Source organism: Delphinus delphis, chromosome 18 (assembly GCF_949987515.2).
Source record: "Delphinus delphis chromosome 18, mDelDel1.2, whole genome shotgun sequence".
Classification (NCBI taxonomy): domain Eukaryota; kingdom Metazoa; phylum Chordata; class Mammalia; order Artiodactyla; family Delphinidae; genus Delphinus; species Delphinus delphis.
The window spans coordinates 65150701-65176306 of NC_082700.1; the positions used below are offsets into that span (position 1 = coordinate 65150701).

At 40.7% G+C, this 25606-nt stretch overlaps 1 protein-coding gene and 2 pseudogenes across 1 annotated transcript in view; all 3 read left to right on the forward strand.

Annotated features, from left to right (window-relative positions):
* The window catches only part of HS6ST3 (heparan sulfate 6-O-sulfotransferase 3), a 652720-nt gene that overhangs the window by 441235 nt on the left and 185879 nt on the right, over window positions 1-25606 (forward strand). The window lies entirely within an intron of this gene.
* Window positions 15816-16605, forward strand: LOC132413961 (probable palmitoyltransferase ZDHHC24 pseudogene; annotated as a pseudogene).
* Window positions 24079-24279, forward strand: LOC132413892 (guanine nucleotide-binding protein G(I)/G(S)/G(O) subunit gamma-5 pseudogene; annotated as a pseudogene).

Below are 25606 nucleotides of genomic sequence, written 5' to 3' on the forward strand. Positions count from 1 at the left end.
GGAATTTACAAGTAAGGAGTTTGTTTTCTTCAGAAGTAAGAATAAGGTCACACTGTCTAACCACACCTGGAGATTCTGCTAGGGCTGGGCTAACCTCATGGAAAGAGTATTTCTGTCCTGGTTTAAGGTTCTAAAACAGATTTACAGTTGATTCACCGTATCTGCGGGTTCTGCGTCCATGAATTCAACCAACCTCAGATGGCAAATATGCACACACACAAAAAAAAAATTCCGGAAAGTTTCAAAGAGCAAAACTTGAATTTGCCATGCAATGGCAGCTATATACATAGCAATTGTATTAGGTATTATAAGTAACCTAGAGATGATTTAAAGCATAGGGAGGATGTGCATAGATTATACGTGAACGCTATGCCATTTTATGTAAGTTACTTGAGCATCCTCGATTTTGGTGGTGCAACTGTACTTCATTTTCTGAATGTCATGATCCCACAATGAAAGACTGAATGGCTTTTCCTTTATACTTCTTTTTATTGTATCACGAACAATTCCTAGCATCGTACTGGTGTTCAACAGCTACTTCCCAAACTACTTTAATAATATGACAGAGAGGAGAAGATGCTTTGCTGAGAGATTTGACGTTATAGGTCTGGTCTTCATATTCTCTACTGTACCCTAGGACAAGCACCTTGCTACAAATCTGAAGAGGAGACTGGCACCCAGGAAGTCAGAGCAGAAAGATGGGAAAAACCTGGGTCCTTGATGATACCTTTCACCCAGCCCTGAGCCCATCCACACTCTAGATATCCTATTTATGAAATAATACTTTTGCACGATGTTGGACTTTCTATTATAGTACTTGAGGCTGGAAGCATCACAATGGATAGCATTTTAGAATAAGCTAACTTTGCAGTTATCAAATATGCTAAAAATTGCACATGTTTTATCAAGCCACTGACATTTTCCTCTAACAGAAGAGTAAGAGCAGGGATAACACAGCAAATAAACCTTAGAAATAGGAATGATTGAATATTCAAATTGAAATGACATAATGGTACACGCTTCTAGCCCTTTTCTTTAAATGGGGAACTTTAGGCCCAAGGAAATACAAACGTTGCTCAGGGTCACTCAGCAAGTTTGTGGCATATTGAAATTAGATCTCAGGGCTGGATCGGCTACCTCGTACTCTCTCTATATGGTGTTAGTGTCAGAGAGAGCGCGTGTGTTATTAAGAGTGGAGACCTAGGTATTAACACAACAGATTCCGTTTCTGGGTGGTCATGAGTGCTTGCCCACCTAAAACTTCATAGAATCCTTCCCAACTTATCATTAACTTGAAAGGATTGTATAAGATTGAGGCATTATTATTTTATGTTTCATTTTATAGGAATATACAATGTCAACACTTCCAGTGTGTTGTTTATACATAATTAATAATTATAGGTACTTCAGGGATTTGAGGATTTTTTTAAGCAATAAATATGCCTCTGGTTTGTTTTACATGCTTTCTGATTAATGCAGGAGGACCTGTGACACTTGCTCATTTCATCCTATTTTAATTGTGAAATGTTTTAGCCTGCATTTTGGCTCTGAGTTTTCACACAGCACGGTTTCTGCACTCATAGCTCTTTGCCTAGTTAATGTTTAACGTCACTTGTATTCTTCCACCTCTGGATATTAAGCTACAGAAAGGTTTTTCAGTGCTATAAATTATAGCTTCCATCAGAAGTGCTGGTGGAATTAATATCCCAGATTAATGTAGGGCTGAAATCTAAGTGGATAGCACATTAAAAGGATGAACAAAGATTCATGCACTCTGGTTCGCAGCCTAAATGAAAGGTCAGGGAGTTGAGCCTTTGGGTCAACACATTATGTTTAGGAAGGTTTTCATCACCCACAACTCTAACGACCCATTAGATCCTGACTATCCACTGGCCACTCCCACACTAGTTCAGTCAATAAACATTTATAGAACTTAATCTATGCCCACAGTATGCAAGAAACTGGGGAGCATATTGGCAGGTGTAAGGGGCAGGGGACCAAGGAGTGGCAGAAATACAACAAGGAATAACACAACAGCCCTGGCCATGAAGAGTGTGCAATCTAACGGGTGAGGTAGCTCATCAAGTAATGACAGCATATTATGGTCGGTGATGTAGGAATGGCTCGACCAAAGTACTTTTGAATGTAGATGAGTGTACAGTTGGCCTTGCATATCCGTGGGTTCCGTATCTGTGGATTCAACCAACTTCAATTGTAAGTATTTGAAAAAAATTTTCAAAAAGTTCCAAAAAGGAGAATTTAAATTTGCCACAAGCTGGAAACTGTTTACACAGCATTTACATTGTATTTACAAAGCGTTTACATTGTATTAGGTATTATAAGTACTCTAGAGATGATTTAAAGTATATAGGAGGATGTTCATAGGTTATATGAAAATACTATGCCATTTTATACAAAGGATTTGAGCACCTGTAGATTTTGGTATCCCCGGGGGTCCCTGGAGATAGCGAGGGACCACTGTACATTTACTTAGGTCTTCTCTGAGAAAGTGACATATAAGCTGGGTATTTAAAAGATGAGTAGAATTCTGTAGGTGGAGAAGCAAAGGGAGAAAGGGACTATTTCAACCAAGAAAACATAATTTGCAAAGGAATACTAGCCAGAAAATTGTTGTTGAAGTAACCATGAGTAAGTAGTTCAGGAGGTCTGGGGGTGGAGGATATGCATGGTGAGAAATCTAACTGAATATTCTAAATGATAAAGGGCTGATAGAGTGATGGCAGGAATGCTCACTTAATCCGTTCACAGCATTATTTAAAACTCAAGGCTTCTTTCCTCCTCTCCACGTACATTGCTCAGCTCTACATGTTGATCAGTCATAAGTCATCTGGTCAACCTAATCTGCTGTCACTGGGCAGTTATACATGTGCACACACATCAGTCACAAAAGATCTCCCTTCTATTATATACAAAGGCTAAAAGGTGACATTTCACCACTAAGAAGCTCCCAACTGAGCCGTGTTGAAGCTCGTATTTATAGCAATGTAAGGCCAATAATAAACATGATATTGCCACACAGGTAGGGTAAGGTGAAAGAGACTCTGCAGTTGAACATAAGTGCATGTTTATTTCAGCTTCCTCTTTATTAATAATTTTATAGCATAGAGTCGTTTATTATGCATGTATTTCTCCATTTAACAAATTAATCTCCAAGATTCTTTCTTTTGGTGTCTCTGCTCTCCCCACCAAAGTGAGGCTCACAGTAATTGTTGCCTGAGAAGAGAAGATTATCCATGAGTTTAGGTCTTGGTAATGTTAATGGTTGAAAAGGAGCTGTCATTTTTCTTGCCATTAGAATGACTAAGGGATATTTGACTCAGTTTCATTTATAAATTAAACCTAGTGTTTAGGAAAAAGAGTTGGAGAAACCAAAGATAGTTTGAGTATTTACGCTCATCTCATATCAACAAGAATTTAAGGTATTGAACACACATACTGATCCATGAAATACTGAAACAACCCACTGAAGGGAAATGCAGAGTCCCTGGAATCCAGTATATTTAAGCCCCAGTCGCACATATGTGTAACGTATACTTTCCTCTTTGAGGTCACTGCACGTAAAGAAATATAGACCCTGAGAATGAAAGAAAAATGACATTAGAGCTCATCTAGCCTAACCCAGAATGCTGTACTCTTCCTGGAGAGCATGTGGAAGAGTGAAAGAGTACTTAGCAGGGGTCAGAGGACCCCTGGGTTCTGGTCCAGGATGTAGAAATTAGTTGCTACTATATCTTGGGCAAGTTCCTTCACCTCTGTTTACCCTCACATCACAGAAGTCTGTTGGGCACAAATTAGAAAATACATATGGACTCCCTATGAGGAGTTGGAGATGAATCATTATACTATCGTTATCACTTCAGTAAGAGCATTAGCACTATGAGAATTCTTGATCGTTTAACTAGAACTAGACTAAAATTTACCTCTCTACTCTCTGTAGTCAAATGTTTTCCGTGCAAACTTTGGAATAAATAGATGGCACATTTTTGATGTGCAGAAGTATTTTCAAATGCTTTCTGATGCCATTTGCATGTAAACAGTTTATCTGCTAATTACAGATGAGTTATTCAGTTATTAAAATAAGCCCTACAGGACTTATATTGGACAGTATTTAAGTGGTTGCTTTCACTTACTTAAAAATAATCGTTATGTATTTCTTCAAAAATAGTTACTTTCTGACTTTATTTTTTACCAATTCGCTTGTCCCCACCTTGTACCCCATTCTCCCCAAAATGGTCCGAATCGATGAAGCTTTAAGTGCACCGGTTCAGCCAGTGCTTGACACAGCTTTTAATTCTACAGTCTGTGAGCTGTTGGTCGTGCCTGGGTCCCTGTTGGCCTGTGATGAACATTACAGACCCATAAGCAACACCCCAAGGCAATGACTGTTTATCCATTGTAATTACAAGGAGCAATAATAGATACGTTGAAAAATCAACATATAATAAAAACGTCATCTATTTCAGATTTTCAACTGTGGTGTTTGCGTTTACATTTAATGTGATTATCTTGCTCGATGAATTCCTTTTCAATGTTATAGTGACGCCTTACCCTGAAGACACAACTCAAGGTCAGGGTGCAGAGGAAAGAACCCTAGACTATATGGGTATACTGAGTCCAGTCCGATTTCTGCCACCAGCTAGCTGTGTAACACGGAGAAAGCTGCATCACCTCTCTGGACCTCACTTTGCTCATAGGTATAAGGTTGAGCGTGAGAATCTCTCAGAGTCACTTTCCAGTCCTATCTCCCGGTTTACTTTTTTTTTTTTTTTTGCGGTACGCGGGCCTCTCACTGCTGTGGCCTCTCCCGTTGCGGAGCACAGGCTCCGGACGCGCAGGGTCAGCGGCCATGGCTCACGGGCCCAGCCGCTCCGCGGCACGTGGGATCCTCCCAGACCGGGGCACGAACCGGTGTCCCCTGCATCGGCAGGCGGACTCCCAACCACGGCGCCACCAGGGAAGCCCTCCCGGTTTACTCTTGATGGGAATAGTGCTTTCATATCCCTCACCAAAGAGCCTTTTACACCTCTCTCAAATTTTCATATAACAGATAGAATATTTAGCTTCTCGTTTAAACAAACAAACAAGAAAATCAACAAACAACAAGCAAGATCTCAGCGGGGCAAATCATTAACCTCAGCTAATTCAAAAAACATCAGTATTTTTTCTAAAGCAAGAAGCCCACGTTTTAGCCCTTCCTCTGTCACTGACAAATTAAGCAACCTTGCAGGAGGCACTGTAGGGGGTTTCCCTGGTGGTATTTCTTGAGTGACAGGTCTTAGGCACTCATTAAGATGCCAAGTGCTAATGTAATATGATATGATTCTATGCAAATGCTCTGTTATCAGTAAGTCAGGTGCTGGGTTAGGAACAATATAATCTCCCTTGGATAATTGAGGACTGCTATCTTATATTTGAGTTGATAATGAATTTTCTCTGTCGAGTGATTTTTCACATTTTTTTCAATTTTGATTCACTATATGATATAATTGAATTAGAAACTAATGTCCTTATATATTTTTTCCTTCCAAATTCTTTTTTACTGCCTCCAAAGATTCAATTTGACTGGGAAATGATTTTTTTTCTTATTTATTAGTGCATAAGCATCTTCCAAGAAATATATATGTGTGTGTGTGTGTGTGTATGTATATATATATATATATATATATATATATATACGTTTATGAACGATACAATCCATATTTTGCAAAGCATATTGGCATATGAGCCTTTTCTAAAAGATTTGTCTATAATATTATTTTCGTCTTCACTAACTAGCTATAATGGAAGCAGTTAATCCATGTTTGCTACTTTATTCACCACTTTGCAGTGTGTGTGTGTGTGTGTGTGTGTGTGTGTGTGAAATGGTTGTACCTTATGGATTAGTTCTCGGCAGCAAAAGCCCACTTAAAATTTGTCATGCCTCGTGGTCCTGACAACACGTCAAGAGGAGGTGATTTAGGAAAACACAGATTGTTTGCTAATTCCTACTGTGAGTGGATTTCTTACTAATTATTTTTTTCCTTTGAACCTTCCTAAAATTTTCTTTAAAGGTAATTATTGTGTGGAAAGAATTTTTTTTGATTGAGGAAATGTTAGCTTTTTGGACCTCTCTCTTTAAATCTTATTCTTTTTTAAGGTATGTAACTAAAGCAAATTATTTAAAACTCACTGTTTTTTACAAAGCTGTTTAAATAGATTTTGGTATCTGCTCGTATAGTTAGAAAATTTTTCTTAGAATTCAGGCTTCTCATCTATTCCCTTATGTTTTAATAGATACATACACAGAGAATACTTCAGGTCTTTAACATTTAAATAATCAGCCTCCTTAAAGTGATGGAAAATTGGGTCTTTGAATTTTAATAATCTCATGAGAAGTAAGAACAAAATGAATGAAATTTTTAGTCTTTATTAGTCATAGAATCAAATATATTTATGGAATAAAATGAGATAGTGTGGTTTAATTGGGGGGCTTTATTAAATTACCTTAAACAACTTTAAAAGAGCTTGCTTAGTTTCTATTTCTTACATGCTATTTTTTTAAACTAGTAGATTTCAGGAAAAATAAACAGTTTCAAACCGTACTAGTATACTGTTCAAAAAAGGAATAAGTTCAGGTCCACTTTTCTCTTTATATGCTGATTAGATTGCAGTGTAGTCATTTTATGCAACCACTAATTTTTGAGTGCTTTGGGGATGCCCAGAATTACCAAAAGAGGTATCAAGGAAGGCTCTTGTCCTTAGGGAGCTGACACAGGAGTCTTGGTGAGATAAGATAAGTGCCCCAAAACACCTACAGAATATATGCATGTTAACTTTCAGAAAGAAAACCAAGGTAATGAACAATGTTGGTGAGATGTACAGAAACAATTTAAATAGGAAGTCAAATTAAAGAAAAAACAATCTACATTGACGAAGAGAAAATGTGGTGCAGGAGCGGGAAACAAAAATGAGACTTTTGGGGCTGTTGGCCTAACTGGGACCTAGGACTGAAGTGGGGAACAGGGAAAGAGCTTTGAAAGGTCTCTGATGTTTGCTGCAGAGGCGTTTGCATGTAATGCAATTTTGGTCACACTGTTAGATGCCAACCAAGTCACCTAAGCAGGTGAGGGCTTACATGTTCTGTGTAAAGAAGAAAGTTTCTATTCAACTCCAGCTGTTATAGCCAAGGGTAAACGCAGATCCAGTGTGGCCAGATCTTCAGATCTTTCAGATGCAGCCAGACACCCAGATTTTAAAGAAATCTTAACCTTAAATATTGATTCTTTGTTCCTACTATGTGAGCCAAGTTAAAAATATCTGCTAGCCTGACACAGCCTAAGAACGACCAATTTACAATTTTTTACAATGATAAGGAAGACTGGAAGGTTTAAACCTGAGAGTGTTACTGAACTCAGGTCCGGTGCTCGCCACTCGAAAATCAATAACCGACAGGCAGGTTTCGGTAGAAAGGAAAGTTGCTTTTAATCAGAATGCCAACAATCGGGGGAGATGGTGGACTCAGTGTCCCTCAAAAACCACCTCTGAAGATTCTGCTCGGCCATGAAAGTTTTTAAAGGGAAAAAGGGAAGTAATCGCAGTTAACCATTGAGATCGGGGGTCAGAGTCCTTGACGTGCCCCACTGTGCGCAGACTTGTCGACTCCCGACTCCTCCTGGCCTTTCCTTAGATGCTGTCTTGTTCACACGGTTTGTTCGCGAGATTACTGCAAGGGAAGCTAGGGAGGAGATCTGGTCATCTGTTGCTTACTTATTCTTCATTTCTACTTCTTTGATCTATGGGAAGAACCAACAGGTTAGGCAAGGTATTGTGTGATCAAAAGACTTGAAAGGTGTGCTAGGGCTGGAGATCAGTGGAGCATGGGTGTGACTTGTTTAAGGTTACTAACAAGACAAAAGGGGCCCCCCTGTGGAGAGCTCTTTCCTGACAAAAGCTGCTTACAAATCCCCACTTGTCAGAACATCTTTCTGTTTCTATGGGATTATGGGCGAAGGTCCGTCTTCTGTAACTTCTTCATGCTGTATAGGGAGCTGTATTCTTAGAGTGGAAGATGTCTACGTGGGTCTGTAACATATCTTTGCTGACAGTTTAGTTGCCCGTTTACATATACGAGCAGAACAAGCTACAGTTATTTTGATGCCCACAAAGATATAGATTATTATGAGCAATAGTACTAATGCCATTCTCTTAAGGCTGTTCTTGGACTTGTGTTAGCCGTAGACTCAGTACTGATCAAGATGGAGCACCTTCTGTCATGGCTGCAGCCTGGTCATCATGCAGTTAGCATTTTCCCTCTGGTGGCAGTTACAGTATCTGTAAAACAACTCCGGAATGTGCATCAGACACTGAGTCTGTGACTCTATTGTGCTAATCATCAGCTGCTTGACCCTGCACTTTGTGACTCAGGGGACCCTGGGAAACTTCAGCTTCTCTGTAAACAAGAGGCAGGGGACATGGAGAGGACTTCGTGGTTGGGGGGTGCTGCAGGGTTCTGCCTGGTTCCAATCCCCCTTTTCTTTGATACTCCTAAGGAGAATCTAGTTTAAGATAAATGTAAAAGAAGTGACAGAACGTGTATATTTTATTAGTTCACATTTGAAGATAAAAGTCATGCAAGAAGCCTATCCCAAGATTTTGAACTTGGGGTTCCTGGTTGATGGGGACAGAAAACAGCTTAGGGAGCAATGAGAACCAATTTATAATATATGTTCCTTCTTTTAGTAAGATACTAGAGGGATAACCTGAAGCTGGTTGGAGATTTTAAACTAATGAGAGAGAGATATAAATGTCAAAATTGATTAGGTACTTAATTGATCTCCTGTATAACCAATATATATTTGAACACATGCCTCTTTCACATATAGAAACCATTCATGCACAACCTTGTATTTTTGCATTTGAGAAACATAGCAGGTTGGCTCATTTCCCAAGTACAGATGATTCTGTGTTTACCTATGCAGATATCTGTCCATTCATGCATGCATAGAGTTGCCAGCTTTTACAAATAAAAATAAAGGATGCCCAGTTAAATTTGGATTTCAGAGAAACAACAAATAATTTTTTATATTAGTATGTGCCAAATATTGCAGGGGACTTGTTATATAAAAAAAATTAAATCATTCTTTGTTGATTTGAAAGCCAAGTTTAGCTTGATATCCTGTATTTTATTTGGCAACTCTACCCACTACCGCCCTCCCCCAGCAGCACGTGTAGATTTTCACTTAACCCCTTTTTTGGTCCAGTCCCTCACCCTCACCCCAGCGGGGTAGCTGCTTGGCTGCAAGGGGTCAGGTGGGTCCTGGGGGGAGGGGCAACCTAGCTGCTTCTCATAGAGACCTTGGTGTGCCTGGCACATCAAGGTGCTCAATAAACATTTATTGAATACATGCCAAATACCTTCAAATGACCTTTATTGAAAAGGTAACACACCCAGGCACTGTTGGGCTTTGGAGGAATAACAATGAACAGGACATTATGCCAGGTCTCTTGTCTCTGATGTCTTAGAGAGAAGCCCAATCGTGAACTCCATGCTATATGTAATAAGAATTACAGGCCCTACAGGCTACAGGCATCTTGGGTTCAGATTCAGGGAAGCTAACCTTGTGACAGTGCCTGGGTCAATCCCATAAAACAAAGAATTGTCCTGCCAGAATGAGAACTTTGTGTCTGAGAGAAACTCAGGCTTGAGCCATCCGTGCCTCACCTGCAGAGCTGGGAAGATTGTCATGGGGCACAGACCATGTGGAGGGGAATTGGGGAAAGGAGTTTCACAGGAAGGAGGAAGGTCCAGTGCTTGGGAGAAACACACGTCTTCTGTAACAGGGGAAAGGTATCAGTGGGAGGCTACCAAGGACTTCGAATGTGGAGGTTGGAGAACTTTATGAAAATAATATTTAGAGAATATTTTTGCATTATGTCACTTGGGTTAACTCTGATGAAATATAATTCTCGCTATTAATTATGGTATCATTTCTGTACTACACTTGGCACTGCTACAGAGGACTTTTTTATTTATTCATAGTGTTTATCTTCTCAAGTAAACTTAAAAAAAATTGAAGTCTATCATACATATTAAGAAGTTCACAAATCATAAGTGTGCAATGCAGTACCTTTTCACAATAGGAAACTACCCATGTAACAACCACCCAGTTCAGGAAAAAGAACGCGGCCAGGACCCCGAACCGGCCCCTGCCTGACTCAGTCACTGTTCCCCACTTTTCCCCCAAAGCGACCACTATGCTGATTTCTGTCACCACAGTGATTTTGTCAACCTTTGACGTTTACATAAATGGAATTGCAGAGTATATGCTATTGTGTTTGCCTTCTTTTGCTCAACTTTATGTTTGTAATATCCACTCCTGTTGTTTTTATAGCAGAAGTTTGTTGATTTCCATTGTCTTTATTATACCATTGTATAAATATGTCACAACTTATTTATTGATTCTGTCTGGATTGCCTCCTGGTTTGAGCTTTTACAAATAGTGCATCTATGAATATTCATATCAGTGTCTTTTGTGAGTATATTTATGCATTTCTGTGGGGCGTATACCTAGGAGTGGAATTGTTGGGCCATAGAGTATGTATATGTTCAGCTGTAATAGATACAGTCAAGCAGTTTTCCAGAGTGGTTGATTCCACTTACATATGTGAGAGTCCCATTTGCTCTACATGAGGACAGAATTTTTTTTAAAAGGCAGTAACTTACAGGAGTAGGATACGATGGAAAAAAAAAGTATTGCCTTAAGAGAAACACTGCCTACTCTGTAATAATTTTATGCACGCTTGGCATACTTCAGCGTCTGTAACGAAGCTGATCACTTCCTTTTGTGAAATTTTACCCCTGTGCCTACTTGAACCTACTTCAGACCAGATAATGATGGTAAGTATCTACTGAGTCTAGGAAATTCACATTATCCCCAGAATATTGGGGCTATGGGAATAACTTACTTTGTAAGTGTATAGTGTTCCTTTAACTAAATCATAAAAATCATTGCTGTGTTATATGAAAAGTTTATGAGGTCACATGAATGCTTGCTTACTGTGCATATGGTGAGAGCTGTGCATTTCAAGTTAAATATAGGAGCAGTTCTGGCTGTAAAGAAGTAGTTTAAGAAATCAAGAGAACTATAAATGGCCATCTGCTCTCTTCTCCATTTTTATTTGCTGAATTAACCCAGTGAAATATTTTAATGAATAACGGGTTGATATTCCATCTGTTTGTTAATTTTTTCAAACTATACAATAATCCATCATTTTTACTGAGTGGAAACAATTTGCTACTTTGTAAAAATATTTTTAAAAATAGAGGCAGTGTGTGTAATTCAACTTTCCATTAATTTCAAGTGCGTTTTAGAGATGGAGCTAACTGAGAGCATCTTTTGGGTCAGGGTGCTGGGGAAAGAATTTCAGTTCTTTGAGATCACAGTTCATACTGGGTGATGCATATCATTGTTTTATAAGATATGTGTGTTTGAGCTTATTTGAATAGAACATAGAGAGAACCTTTCTCTGTATAGCCAAAGGTTGCTGAGATGGAAATAGCATCCATGATAATATAACACTTTGGCAAAAAGAGTGTAAGGATTACTTCTTTAAAAATAATGTAAAACATATGTCACTATCGGAATGGAGCTTATGGCTTTCCAATTCTGTACTCAGTGCTACGAATCTAAAGCAATTGGAGCATATGACTGTGTATATATGTATGTGTGAGTGCACGCAAAGGCACACACTTAAATTACAAATTCATTTAAGTATATTTTAAATTTGTTTCTGGGTTTTGTTTTGTTTTGTTTGTTTTTGCTTTTTCTTTTGATTTCTCTTTAGTTGGCATGGCACACGTTATATGCTTTCAGGCCACTTAAGGTTCACGTGTCCAGGAGCAGATGTCAGCTTAATGGCATCTTTAATGCCTGCTGTGCCACGTCCACAAGTAAATTCCCTGGAACAGGATTTGGCCAGAGGGTTCAAGCTGACATTTGGAGAATTGATGGATGAGGTGAGAGGTGGAGAAGAACAGGGAAAGAGCTTTAAAATAATCCAGTATTGACGATTTTTAACATTTCTACATCATTTACCAAATATTTTCTCTTCTGGTGGTTTTCTAGCTCAATCAGTTTTAAATAATTTATCAACAGATTTTTAAAAGCCTCTACTCCAGTTCTTACAGGTTTGGGGACCTGAGGGTATTCTTACCTATCAGTAGAGATATATTATTCCCTTTAAAGATAAGGGGTATTTTGTACAGAGGGAATGGAAAATAATTAGTAACAATGTTCCTGTGGATTACAGGAGCCTCTTCTACATTAATATTATTTTGAAATAATGACTAAATTCTGAAAATTATGACAACGTACCAATCACCAGGTCTACAGTAGATGAACCGTCTTAGAAGCACACGTTTTAGTCCCACCGTATTTCACTTACAGCTTCTTTCTCCTGAGCAGAATGGATTAAAGCCATAGCTTTTTATTTACTCCTTAGACCTGTCTATGAAATAGTACATACTTAGATTTTCGTAAGTCTCTTGGGCCTCACATATTGTTCATATGATCTCCCACAGCCACTTTTCCCCCATATTACTAACCAGAGTATCTAGTAAAATTGGCACTATTGTATCCCGATGCATAAAGTAAATGATACATTATGAAGTTTTTCAAGAGAAGGTTCCATTAAAATGTAAAGACCAGGCAAAAGAGAAACAAAAATTAAATGAGTCCGTGTTTTAAATGATTCAATATAAGAAGTCAAGTATTTCTGTTTGGAGGAATATGAATATAGAAATGTTTGGACAGATAGCACCAAACTGTAAAGAGAGGACTTCTCTGTGGTTATGCCTTGGAGGATTTTTATTTATCTTTTTTAATGTCCTTGTAAAATTTAGTTTCAAAATAGACTATGAATGTTTCTGAGAACCTGTGGTCAGAGAAATGACAGTGCAAAATGTTTCTATGACCTACAAAGTATAAATAATAGATGGGTGTTTACTGACAACAGTCCAATACAATGCAAATGCATATGATGTGCATCTATGGTAGAGAACTGAGTCCATCATGGCGATGTCAGGAGCAGAACTCAGCTGACACTGCCTCCCAGTATGTGCCAGTAGATTCCTCAGTAGGTCATGTCTGACACAGTTACGTATTTTCAAGATCATAGGGACATTTTCTTCAATGACAAAGAGGGAATATAACAGAGGAAAAATCATTATGTTCTATGAAAATTTTCCCATGAGGTTAGTGGAAATAATTCCATTCGAACATACTTTAATTTGAAATATACAACACTTTAATGTTTCTAATAAAATATGTTGATAGAAAGTGTTCTAGGAAGGGCAATACAGCCTTCTCCTTAAATCTTCAAGAAAGCATACACGATAGAAGTTCTTTTCCTCGCTCTGCTACAGAGCTCGTAGGTAAGCTGCATGATAGCAGATTTTCTGCTGTTCTTCACCAACGTATCTCTAGTGAGAACACAGTACAGGGCACACAGGCTCAGAGGCGGATCTCAGGACACAGACAGTAACATAAAGGAATGACTCTGGGCATGGATTCCGGCATCAGATAGCCTGGGTTCAAACCCCAGTTTCTACAGTTAATGGCTTCTGTAGCCTTGGGGGAAATGACTTAATCTCTCCAAGCTTCAGTTTGTGCCTTTGGGGATAAAGTTAATGACCTCTAGGTTATTGTGAAAATTAAGATTTTATATATAAAATATTCAGTTCCATAAGTGGCAGAATTTGTGCTCCAAAAAAAAAAAAAAAAAGGTAACTATGTCATATACTAAAGCTTGAGCTCTTCCTGTCCCACGTAGAATTATTTATTTATAAGCAAAAATTTTGGATGGAGAATGAGGCTTACGCATGAATATCAAAAATACTAGAGAAGGGCTTCCCTGGTGGCGCAGTGGTTGAGAGTCCGCCTGCCGATGCAGGGGACATGGGTTCGTGCCCCGGTCCGGGAAGATCCCACATGGCTTGGAGCGGCTGAGCCCGTCAGCCATGGCCGCTGGGCCTGCGCGTCCGGAGCCTGTGCTCCACAGCGGGAGAGGCCACAACAGTGAGAGGCCCGCGTACCGCAAAAAAAAAAAAAAAAAAAAAAATACTAGAGAATCTCTCAGGGCATTAGTGATTTCCAGCACCCCCAATATGATATAGCTCTCAGAAATGCCAGGGACTGGCGTTATTCCCTTACGCAGTCAGTCACTGATAGCTGATTTATAAGTTAACTTCCTTTGTTCCTTTGCCTTAATTGTGTACCATGGTGTCCAGGAAGGAGAAATAACACCAGAAGCTTGAAATCCCTCTGAGAGTGACGTATGTTTATCAAAATCCATAAAAATTTTCGATTATACAATCTGTTCCATGAAAAAGCCTGTGTTGATTATCATGTTAATTAGAATACCTTCTACTCTACTGAAATGTCCTATACGATCAATATTTTACTGCCTTGTATCTCAAAGCACGTAATTTCTAGTTTTCTGAAATGGAAGAGACAGATAGTACCAAATCTTTGTGTTATAGCCGGTTCCCCAGAGAAGCTTGTAGCTGTGCTAAAAAAAAAAAAAAAAGGGAAAAAGAAAATCTTAAGGCATATTGCCTGAACTATATACTGGGATATCATAGAGACATTTTTAACCTTATCATGTAAAGCTCAAGGGTATTACCTTCATAATCAGCCAAAGAAACGTATTAGGTTTCAAAACAAAAGCAAAAAAACGGAGACACATCAATTCTCCCTTTCTTATAACTTTCTTTTCTTTTTCTGATTTACCTATCAATGTTTTATAAATGAAGGGAAATTTTTACATAGACATTTCATTTCATTTGATGAAATGAAAAATAAAATTATAAGATTAACATATTGTAAAGAGAGCACTTGATTGTTTTCAGATCAAAAGATTTGAAGTGATACACATGTTAATTTCATTTGGACAGAAATATTTTTATTTAATGCAAGCAGTGTGTTAGGAACTGTAGACCCACTGATGTAAATAAGATACGATCTCTACCTTCCAAGAGGTTTCGGTCTATTTGATGAAACAAACAACTATATAAAATAGCTTAAGGTGAAATGGAATATGTGTGACGAAAGTACAAAGCCCAAAGCCACCTGCCAAGAAATACCAGAGAAGCCTTCATCAGAGAATTGGAAATCCAAGTTAATCACGGAAGGATTAAGTGACCTTTTCTTAGGCATACAAGAAGAGGAAGTACTTCCAGGAAAGGGAGTATCATGAAAAAGTCATCCAATTGTGAAGGTTTGGGGACCAGACAATGGGTCGAGCTTGGCTGGAGCAGAAAGAGCATGGACGAAATGCATGTGGTGTCAACAGGACCTTGAATGGAAGGCCCAGGGGACTGACTTTACAAAGTAAGCGGCGGCCACTGAGGATTTCTGAGGAGGAAAATGATCTGACCTGTGACGGATCACGCTTCCCCTTAGTTTGCGCATCTCAGTCGGTGGCAGCTTCATCCCTGCAGAAGCTTGGACCCCAAATCTTGGAGTCATCCTGGACTCCTCTCTCTCTCACCCAACATCCCTCAGTCAGGAAATGCTGGGGACTAACCTAGAAAATAACCCGAACCTGGCCACATCTTATGTTCCCCTCCATCTTCATCAAGATACGTCATCACTCACCTAGCCTGCTGTTTCCTCACTTATCCTCCTGTGTTTACTCTTAACTCCTCGTCTTAGAGTTTCTTCTCTACACAGCAGCTATGGCGATCCGTTTACCACAAAAATCCAGCAGCGGGAAGCGGCGGGGTACCCGGGATCCACCGCTAGTGGGTCCAGGCCATGGGGCAGCCCTGGGCGGTGGGGAGGGCGGAGGCGGCGTCCGTGCGGCTGCCTCTTGGGCCAGGAACTGGCCTACGTGCTGGTGCTGGGTCCCGGGCCGCCCCCGCTGGGACTCTTGGCCCGGACCTTGCAGCTTGCGCCGGCAGCCTTCCAGCTGCTCAACCTACTGGGCAACGTGGGGAGCTCTTCCTGCGCTCGGACCCCAGCATCCAGGCTGTGATGCTGGCCGGCCGTGGTCAGGGCCAGGGCTGGGCTTACTGCTACCAGTGCCAAAGCCGGAGGCCACCGCGCAGCGGGCATTGCTCCGCCTGGCGCCGCTGCATCCTGCGCCGGGACCACCACGGCCGCCCGCTGGGCCGCCGCGTGCGCTTCCGCAACTACCGGCCGTGCGTGTGTCTGCTGCTTCATGCCGCAGGCGTCCTGCTGCACGTCTGTGCGCTGCCGGGCCCTGACCCGTCAGCCCTGCTGCGAGCCCACACACTCCTGCACACCACCGCCCTCCTCCCGCTGCCTCGCAGGCAGTGTCTGCGGCGCCGTTCGCGCTGGCCTTCGTGACCGACACGTGTCTGGCGTGTGCACCGCTGTGCGCGGCTGGACTGCTCTTCGGTGGGATGTTGCTGCTGAGGGGCCAGACCACGTGGGAGTGGGCTCGGGGCGGCACTCTTACGACCTGGGCCCCTCCCGCAACCTGCAGGCGGCCTTGGGGCCCCGCTGGGTCATTGTCTGGCTCTGGCCCTTCCTGGCCTCCCCGTTGCCAGGGGGACGGCATCACCTTCCAGACCACAGCTGATGTGGGACTCATGGCCCTTCCTGAAGAGCGTGAGCTGTACAAGGAGTGGGGAACGGGAGAGGGGACTCATTTCAGACCCACCCCCAGCCTCAGAAGGGGCGGCAGGCTGGTACTTGATGCCTGCTTTCGGCAACTCCAGCCCCACCCGTAGCCTTGCCCTTGCCCAGCTTGGACTCCTAGTGTCCAGGGCTTGGGCCCTGCGGCTCTGCCTCTATCAGTGGCCCCTGAGCACAGCGAAGGGTCTGGCAGGGGGCTGCTCGGCCTGCCCAGCTGCCCCTTTGCCAGGTTAATAAAGTGCCCACTTGGTTCTCTGACTCCCCCCATCTTTGTGGGTTTCTGGACCTTCACTGTTGCCCGGGCTGCTGTTTTTGGTTCCTCTGATTGGCAGGCCAATGGCCACTGAGCCTGCGCGTCCGGAGCCTGTGCTCTGCAACGGGAGAGGCCACAACAGTGAGAGGCCCGCGTACCAAAAAAAAAAAAAAAAAAAAAAATCCAGTAGCATTACCCTTCCATTCTAAATCCTCCAGTCGTTTTTCGTTAAAATGTGAGCTTCTTCAAGGCCCTGCGGGGTTCCTCTCTCTGTTCCTGCTCTGACCTGGCCCCTGGCCATTCTCCTCCTCACTGGCTTTGCTTCAGCACCTCTCCTTAGGCTCCTGTGGTTCTGTCAATGCTCCAAGCTGTCTTCCTCCTCAGAGCTAGTTCAGTTGGTTCCTCTGCCTGTGACACTCCTCCAAGATTTCCAGAGCTCCTTCCTCACTTATTAAGATTTCTGCTCAAAAGTCACATTATCAGAGAGGCCTTCTGGGGGAGACCACCTTGTATGAGCGAGCAAGGACCTCCATCCTCTGTTCCCTGGCCCCTCTTGCTGTCTTCGCAGCAGTAATCACCACGTGACCAATTACATATGTATGTGTTTTGTGTCTGTCTCTTTTGGGTAGAATTGAAGCACCTTGAAATGTTGTCAAGCATTTACGTATATCATACATTCCAGGCGCTCTTTAAAGAACTTTACAAATATTAACTCATTGAATACTCATAACAACCCATGACGTAGGTAATATTGTTCCCATTTTTATAGACTAGGAAATTGCAGCCCAGAGAGGTTAAGTAACTTACAGAAGATGTCACAGCTCATATGTGATGGAGCTTGAACTCAAACCCAGGTGGTCTGCATCCCTCACCACTACTAAGTTGTGCTGTCTTTTGAAAGCAGGGACTTTGTTTTGTCTGCTGTTGAGCTGGTACCTAGGACGTGGCCTGGCTCAGTATTCAATGAATAAATAAACTTTGACCACATTACGTTGAGGTGGTAGTACAGAATCTCTCCTGTGTTCAGAAACCAGTGGAAGTACAGAAAGATAAAAATCAGAAAGTTTGTTTCTGTTCAATCACCGTATACTATTTATCTTGAGAATACACTTAACTTTTTGTGTGTGGGCTTTCTGGATTTTTTTTAATCTGCCTGCATGATGCCATTTTCTATTAGAACACTGTTATTGTAAACTCAGCAGTAAATACTAAATATTCAATACTTGACTGCTTTTCTATGGTCATGTACTGAGTTGAGCAAAATAATCAAAAGAAAGCTTGTCTCTAAAAGTTCCTCTTTTTAATTTCACTGTGGGAAATAGTCAATAAAAAGATATTTGATGAGGAAGGTTAGCTTTATCAAAGTAATCAAGCTTATCTTGATCATCACAAGTGCCGGGCACTGTGCTGTGCTGTGAGTACACAGATCCGTAAGGTACTCCTACATCTATGGAGTTCAAAGTCCGGGGAACTGTGATAGACTAGTAAGTAAGTACAAAGATTATTAGCAGGGGACAGCAGGAACATAGAGTTATGTGTTTGGAGAACTAGGCAAAGACAGAGAGGTGACAAGGAAGGCTCGATGGAGGAGAGGAAGTTAGGTGTCTTACGAGGCTAGCGAGTATTTGCAAAGCTGACTCAGGTCTGGGAGTGACGTCCGGGGTGGGTATTGGTGATGATAGTGGGTTACAGGCTTCCCAGACAGAAAAAAAGCATGAATAATAGAAACTTCCCATGTTGTAAATCCTTGTTCAATTTGGTCTTTCACGGGGAAAAAGGTCTGTTAATTTGTGAGAATCCAATTTCTTATTAGCGCTATAAATAGCTTTAAGAATTTTGAAGGCTCAGAACTGCATATGTATAAAAATTGCTGACAGGAAATGATGTTATCATGTTATAGGCAGTTGAAAATGCATTTCCTTTTAATTATGAAAATGTGAGATTATGGTTTTATTTTTAACTTCTTCCTCTGAGAATTGACATTTTGTTACAGTTTTAGAAAGCAACCAAAGTTCTACAAACACTGGTTAAATTTTTGCTGAATTTCAGATTTGTTTCCATCTCAGATACATTTTTGTAATAAGATTATTCTTAACATTTGTTTATAATATATCTTTAAAATGTATCCAGTTATTTTATTTGTGGGTACAATGTGGCATAGATATTTTGTGGTATTCCATACATCTTGGGCAAGACATCTAGGTTTTTCTTTACAAAACTTTCACAGAATAACGTCTTAGGTTTTATGATCTTGAAAATTCCTTTTATCGGTATCATGCTTTCAGATGTACAAAGCCTGTCACTTTATCACTTTACCTACATTATATTAATTGATCCTAGTAATAGTTCTGTGGGTTAGACAAAGGGTAGCTACTTCAAGAATTCCACGTACAAATTCCTGCTTCTCTTTTTACTGGCTCTTCAAATGCATCGCACTCAGATTGCTGTTGAGAACATGTAATTCCAAAGAAGGTGTCAGGGCTCCCTGAAGATCATTGATCAAATGGCACCGTGAGAGCAACGTCGATGGACAGTGAGTCATGTGACCAGAGTTTCGATCAATCTTGGCCCTTTCATCACCCAGACGTAGACACTGGACATCTCACTAGATTTTTTGGGGTCTCAGTTAATCACACGTGAAGATGATTTGGAAGGGAAGAGACTAAATCATCTCCATGGTCTCTCCTAGTTCAGAGTGCTGAGACTTGATGTGAAGTTGAAAGTAAATGAAGCAGAATAAACACAACCATTAGAGGAATCGGTTAGAAGATTTCGGTGAAGCGTGGAAGTTTTAAGACCTTGTGACACCTGTGAAGTGCATTTGGACGTGTTATCCTAGGCATTCTGCAAATGGGCAGCATCTCCTCAGATGGAATGTACCAAAAGCTGGTTCCATGTTGGCCGTAGCACCATTTGACATATGTGACCTGAAATTTACTTGGTAAGGCAATTGCATCATTTAAGTGATCTGCTTCTAATAGGAATTTTTTATTTCCCTAATTATACTACACGAAAATTGTTGTTTTTCTGCTAACAACGTTAAAGAGAATTAAAATAATTATTTTCAGATATTGTAAATTAATAGAAATACAGTTGACACCGGGAAGAAAAACTGGCTTTCTTGTTTTGGGTTTTTTTTTTTTTTTTTGCTAAAGAGTATTTTTTTCAACCATCTGCCTATGAAATGTGGAGTGAAAAATAAATTTATAGAAGTCATTTTTAGAAAGCAAGAGTGGTATTAAATGTTGATATTATAGAGCGTATATTTATTTTCTTATGAAATCCCTCTTATGTGAAGGTAGCTGTATCCCATGATCATTGTTGGGAATTCATTGTTTTCTTGTGCACTGATCCATAAGGTAGATAATTGACAGGAGGTTAGAGCTAAGATTTATTGCCACTGATGGTACATTTTCTAGGAAAATGCAGAACTTTCTTTTATATCATTTTAGATCAAAGGCAAATTTTATTACCAGCTCCTCAGAAAATCACTGGTTCCTTTTCTGAAAATCTGTGATCCTATTTGGAAAAACTCTTAATTTCTTCTCATTATCAGAATCGCCATCAATTCCCACTCTTTGAACAATTCCTGTGTAATCTCCACTGCACACAAACCCTGCCCAAGAACCTCTGCTCCTGGAAGCAGAAAATATTATAACAAGGGGCCGATATTCGCATTATTTCTTAAAAACTAGTCTTTTATCCAATACAAAGATCACTATGTGAGAAAACTATGGAATCTCTGACCATCCATTCTTATAGATTGCACACCTATCAGAAGAAGAAGTCCATGAACCCAAAGCTCAAATTATTTTTCTTTCTCTGAGATGAATTACTAGATAGTTGTATTAATTCTATTTCCTTTCTTCAAGTAGAATAGAAAGAGGATAATGTAGTTGGCTAATTCTTTGAATAAGTATCTTATTAATTTGTGTATCCTTGGTACCTAGTAAGTGTCAATAATTCTTTGTTGAATAAACAAAGAGCCCCCTAGGCTTCCAACCGAAGAGCAAATACACAGGTTGTTTACTGCAGAATAATCCACGAGATACTAATGGCAAAAGGATCATCTTTTCTCTCTGTAAACATATTCGAGTCATTAAGAGTTCAGAGTGAACTAAAGTCTTTCAAACCTCAATATACTTAGTGCTCACATCTTAAACTAATTTCTGGATATGACTTTTGTAGTATGTCGTAGAGATAATTTGTCTACAGTCGTTTCATAAGCATCACTGAATAGCTTTCCTGTAATGAAAGTCCATCATCATTATATAGAATATCACTTAAATACAGAATGTAAGTTGTACTCTATTGTAGAATGCATTTAAATACCTTGATTAAACCCTAGTAACTCAATTTCAAATGACATTTCATGCCCTCAGTCCCTTAGCTCCGCCCCCCCCCCAACCTGGTGATTCTCTTTCCTTGGCTTCTCACCACATTCATTGATTCTATTTTTCTATTAGTTTACAGAAAAATTAGGGTATTTATATGAGTTTTCATTAACTACCATTACGTAACAGTTTTAAATTGTGCTATAGTGAGGCTAATTTAAATATACTGAGTTTCTCATTGTTGAATTGCATTTTAATACTATCTTTTCTTCCAACGTAATTCTTCACTAACATTTTTCCTTCTCAGCCTATTTTGTATTCCAGCTACTGTTAGTCCAGCTGAAATCTTTCATGAAGGGGTGGGGTTTAGCTCCATTTTAGCTGAGCTGGTTAAGCACCCCTGAACTACAGTAACTGGTTTCACTGGAGGAAGAAGATAGATGGGCAGAATGCTGGAATTAGCTCAGTTTCTCAAGGTCAGCAGCTAAATGCATGGTGCTGGCTGAACAGCATCAACATCACCTGGGAAATTCTCAGACCCCCCCCCCCCCACCCCAACCTACTGATTGAGAAACCCTGGAGGTGGGGCTCACAATCTGTGACTGCACAAGACTTCCAGGTGACTCTGATTCACGCTTAAGCCTTCCCTTGCTGTAGAGAATTCTCTGGGGGCTAAAACAAGAACACCACCCCATCTCGGGGAACTACAGGTGATAACAACCCAAACCTCAATTAACTTAAACCAAAACGCAGCAGTATGCATGGGTTTCAAGAGAGACAAACTTGAGCTTGCATCCCAATGAACGGATCCCTACCAGAGTCCTCTGGGGCAACGCATCTGAGCCTCAGGTCCTCATCTGAAGAATAATGCTGTCCTCGCTGGGCTTATGTGAGGATCAGAAATGATATGGGAAAAACAAGATCCAAAAATACTTTTACTTTGTCGCCAATGAGGCTTAAGTGTCTGGCTTTCACTTGCACAAGTCCCTTATAAATAATATTAAGTTTTGAAGTTGGTATTCTTTTTTTTTTAAGGAGGACTTCAAATTATATTAGCTTCAAGCCCCACAGTATCCCAGTGCACTCCTGGAATAGGACAGTTCTTAGCAGTTATTTGGGTATTGAATCTATTCACTGTTTCTGCCACTTTTTGTCATTTATTGATATATTTGAGTCCTGAATTTTATTCGCGAATGACTTATCAGCATAGCACATAAGCCAGGTGATGGGTGCATGGTACACATTTCTGGATGACAATGAGGCTGAAATGTATTTAGGAAACAAAACTTCAGTGCTGAGGGATGTGATCGCTCACAGAGCAGGAGTTCCCTTGCTCATCAGATCAGGCGAGGATCCCAGCCTCCCTTTACGTTTATCTAATGCGTGGCAAGCAAAGTGTTTGGAGAGTTGAATTTCTTTTAAGATAAAACCCTTTTTAAATCAATGGGAAGTTGCTTAAGATTCAAATGACAGTTCTCTGAAAGTCAGCATGTATACTTTGCCCTCTCTTTGACAATGATTATAGTAATTGAACAGGATATAGCCTTCTACATTCAAGTGTATGAATGTAGACACTTCAGATTGTATTTCCAAAGTAGCATGTATAGACCTAGCCATGTGTCTTTTCTTAATACCGATGATGTCATGCAAGAAAGTACTTTTTGCTCATTGGCTTGAAAATATACCCCACAACGTTAACGCAAGTATCCTACAGCATCACCAATTATCGCATTTCTATGCGACTTCTTTTCAATTAATTTCATTCCAGAATATAGAGTTATCTGAGCAGTGATTTTTTTTCTTTTCTTTTTTCTTTTTTTTTTTTTTTTTGGTTTAATGATAGGCATGCTAGCAGTTTCAGTATTTATCAAGTGCTGACTGGATCTTTTTGGTTGAAGAGTTGGTTAGGAAAATTACTGTCAAGCTCACTCACCACCGTGGTAACCGAATTTTAATACCTCTGGGGGTACAGACATTTATATAATCTAACTCTATGGCACTGAGGTACAGTGTATGTAGTGTATGTATGATTGAACAGAAAGTTTCAAACAGCAGCCTGTGAAATTGGATTTTAGATGTAATGTACCATAAATAAGTGCTATAAAGATTGCCTTTAATGCTATAAATCAGATTTTATTGGTTTCAGCTATCTCATTCTGGTTATTGTATTACCCACAAAATCAAAGGAAATCAAAGAGCTGGAATATTTTTTATTTTAATATCCCATATTCTACAGGAATGGCACACACACCCTTCCAGCTTCCTTCTTTGGGTAGGTTGGACAAAATTGACAGGTGGCAGGCCCCGGCAACATATCAGTGGCAGGATCAGTATAAATAACCAAACTTTTGGGACTTGAAACCTTTTCAGATTTCCTGTCTGTGAAATATACAAGGTAGGTGAATTGGCAGGTCTCTTTCCTTTCTGAGATGCTGGCTGTCATGTTTTCATGCAAGGCTGACGCCTGTAGAGATTGGCAGGTGAGGTGAGCTTTGCAGCTTCTGCAAAGCTGATGGAATTTGGTGATGATGCTTTCCATTGGGGATAGAGGGTATCCATGCATGACCTATCGAGTTACTTAAAATGCCAAAAACTATTGCTATAAAATAAAGTTGTGTCCTCAAACAATCTCTCAGTGTTCTGTTTAGAATCAACACGCTTCTCCCCCAGCACACACGCACACACATGCACACACACATGCGCACACACACTTTACAATGCTTTTTCTTCAGTATGATTTTAGTCAAGAAAATCAACATATTTGGCATTAAAAATTGCTTAGGAAAGCATACACGTGGGCGTGCCGATCTGCCCAGCCGTCGCGTGCGCCATGTCTGGTCCTTCCAGCGTCGCTGCTGTGAAGAAAGTGGTCCAACAGGCCCGGCTGGAGGCTGGGCTCAACCCTGTGAAGGTTTCCCAGGCAGCTGCAGATTTGAAAGAATTCTGTCTGCAGAATGCTCAACATAACCCGCTGCTGACTGGAATATCTTCAAATCCCTTCAGACCCCAGAAAGTCTGTTCCTTTTCGTAATAAAATGAATCTTTGCAAGATTTTCTAAACCACTTTTCATAAACCGGTGAATATTCAACGGGAAGCTGAATTTGAAGCCAGTACAAAAGCCTGTCTCTATAACACGTGCCATACTATACAAACTTGTACTTTTGTCAGTCCTTAACATCTACGTCTCTGAATATTCATGAATTTCTGTTTCACAAGGGTAATTGTTTTATATACACTGGCAGCAATAAAATACTTAGTATAAAAAAGAAAACAAGAAAAGTATACACATGAACTGGGAGAGCCCAGGAGGCTACAGTAATCTAAATTTGATCTAGTTAGGGGTAGAACAGTTTTCAAGCTGTTAAAAATGCAGTTGTGTTTGGTCTTTGTGTAGTTTTCCTCTGTGTTTACTTGCACAAATACTCTGAGTTCCAGGCACTCTGAGCTGCCTACCTAGGCATTGTGGGGTTGGGGGTGACCTTTATTTTTCAAGGTTGAAGCCATAGGACCTGAAGAAGGCAAGAGGGGTAGCAGGGGTTTCTTGAAACAGAGGCTAGCAGAGAGCTACATCTTCATGATGCTTCACTTTTATTATTATTATTTGCAGTATGCGGGCCTCTCACTGTTGTGGCCTCTCCCGCTGCGGAGCACAGGCTCCAGACACGCAGGCCCAGCGGCCATGGCTCACGGGCCCAGCCGCTCCGCGGCATGTGGGATCCTCCCGGACCGGGGCACGAACCCGCGTCCCCTGCATCGGCAGGCGGACTCTCAACCACTGCGCCACCAGGGAAGCCCCCCACTTTTTAATTTATTTTTACTGCAGCGTTACACCAGATATGTTCTCCTTAGTTCCTCCACCTGAAAAACAGCCATCCTTAGCAATCAGAGAAGGTACCAAAATGTTGTGCTTTGTCTTGATTACAAAGAAATCTGAGTCCCACAAATGCTTAAGTAATCTCGAACTTACTGGAGATAAAAGCCATGTAGAAAGTTAGCACTGCTAATATTAGGCCAGCCCAAGTTCAGCAATTTTTTTTTTTTCCAAAATAGGAAATCTTGATGCCACCTTTCCTTGCTGTGAACTAAGCTGGAAGAGCTAAGGGGATTATGCTGATCAGGGCTTGACATTTATGACTGCCAGTTCACTGATGAAAATACAGCCCAGGAGCTCAGCCCTAGACCTGGGAGGCAGCTGGATCCCAGAGTGTGCTTTGGCACTTGTTTTAGGCTGCACTCAATTTTCTGGGAGCCCCGTGGGCCGCCCGCATGGAACAAGGAAGTGTCCCGGTCTGGAAGGGTATGTGCAGCTGCAAAGAGAAGCAAAGGGGCTTTTTTTCTTTAAGCACTTCTGCCACTA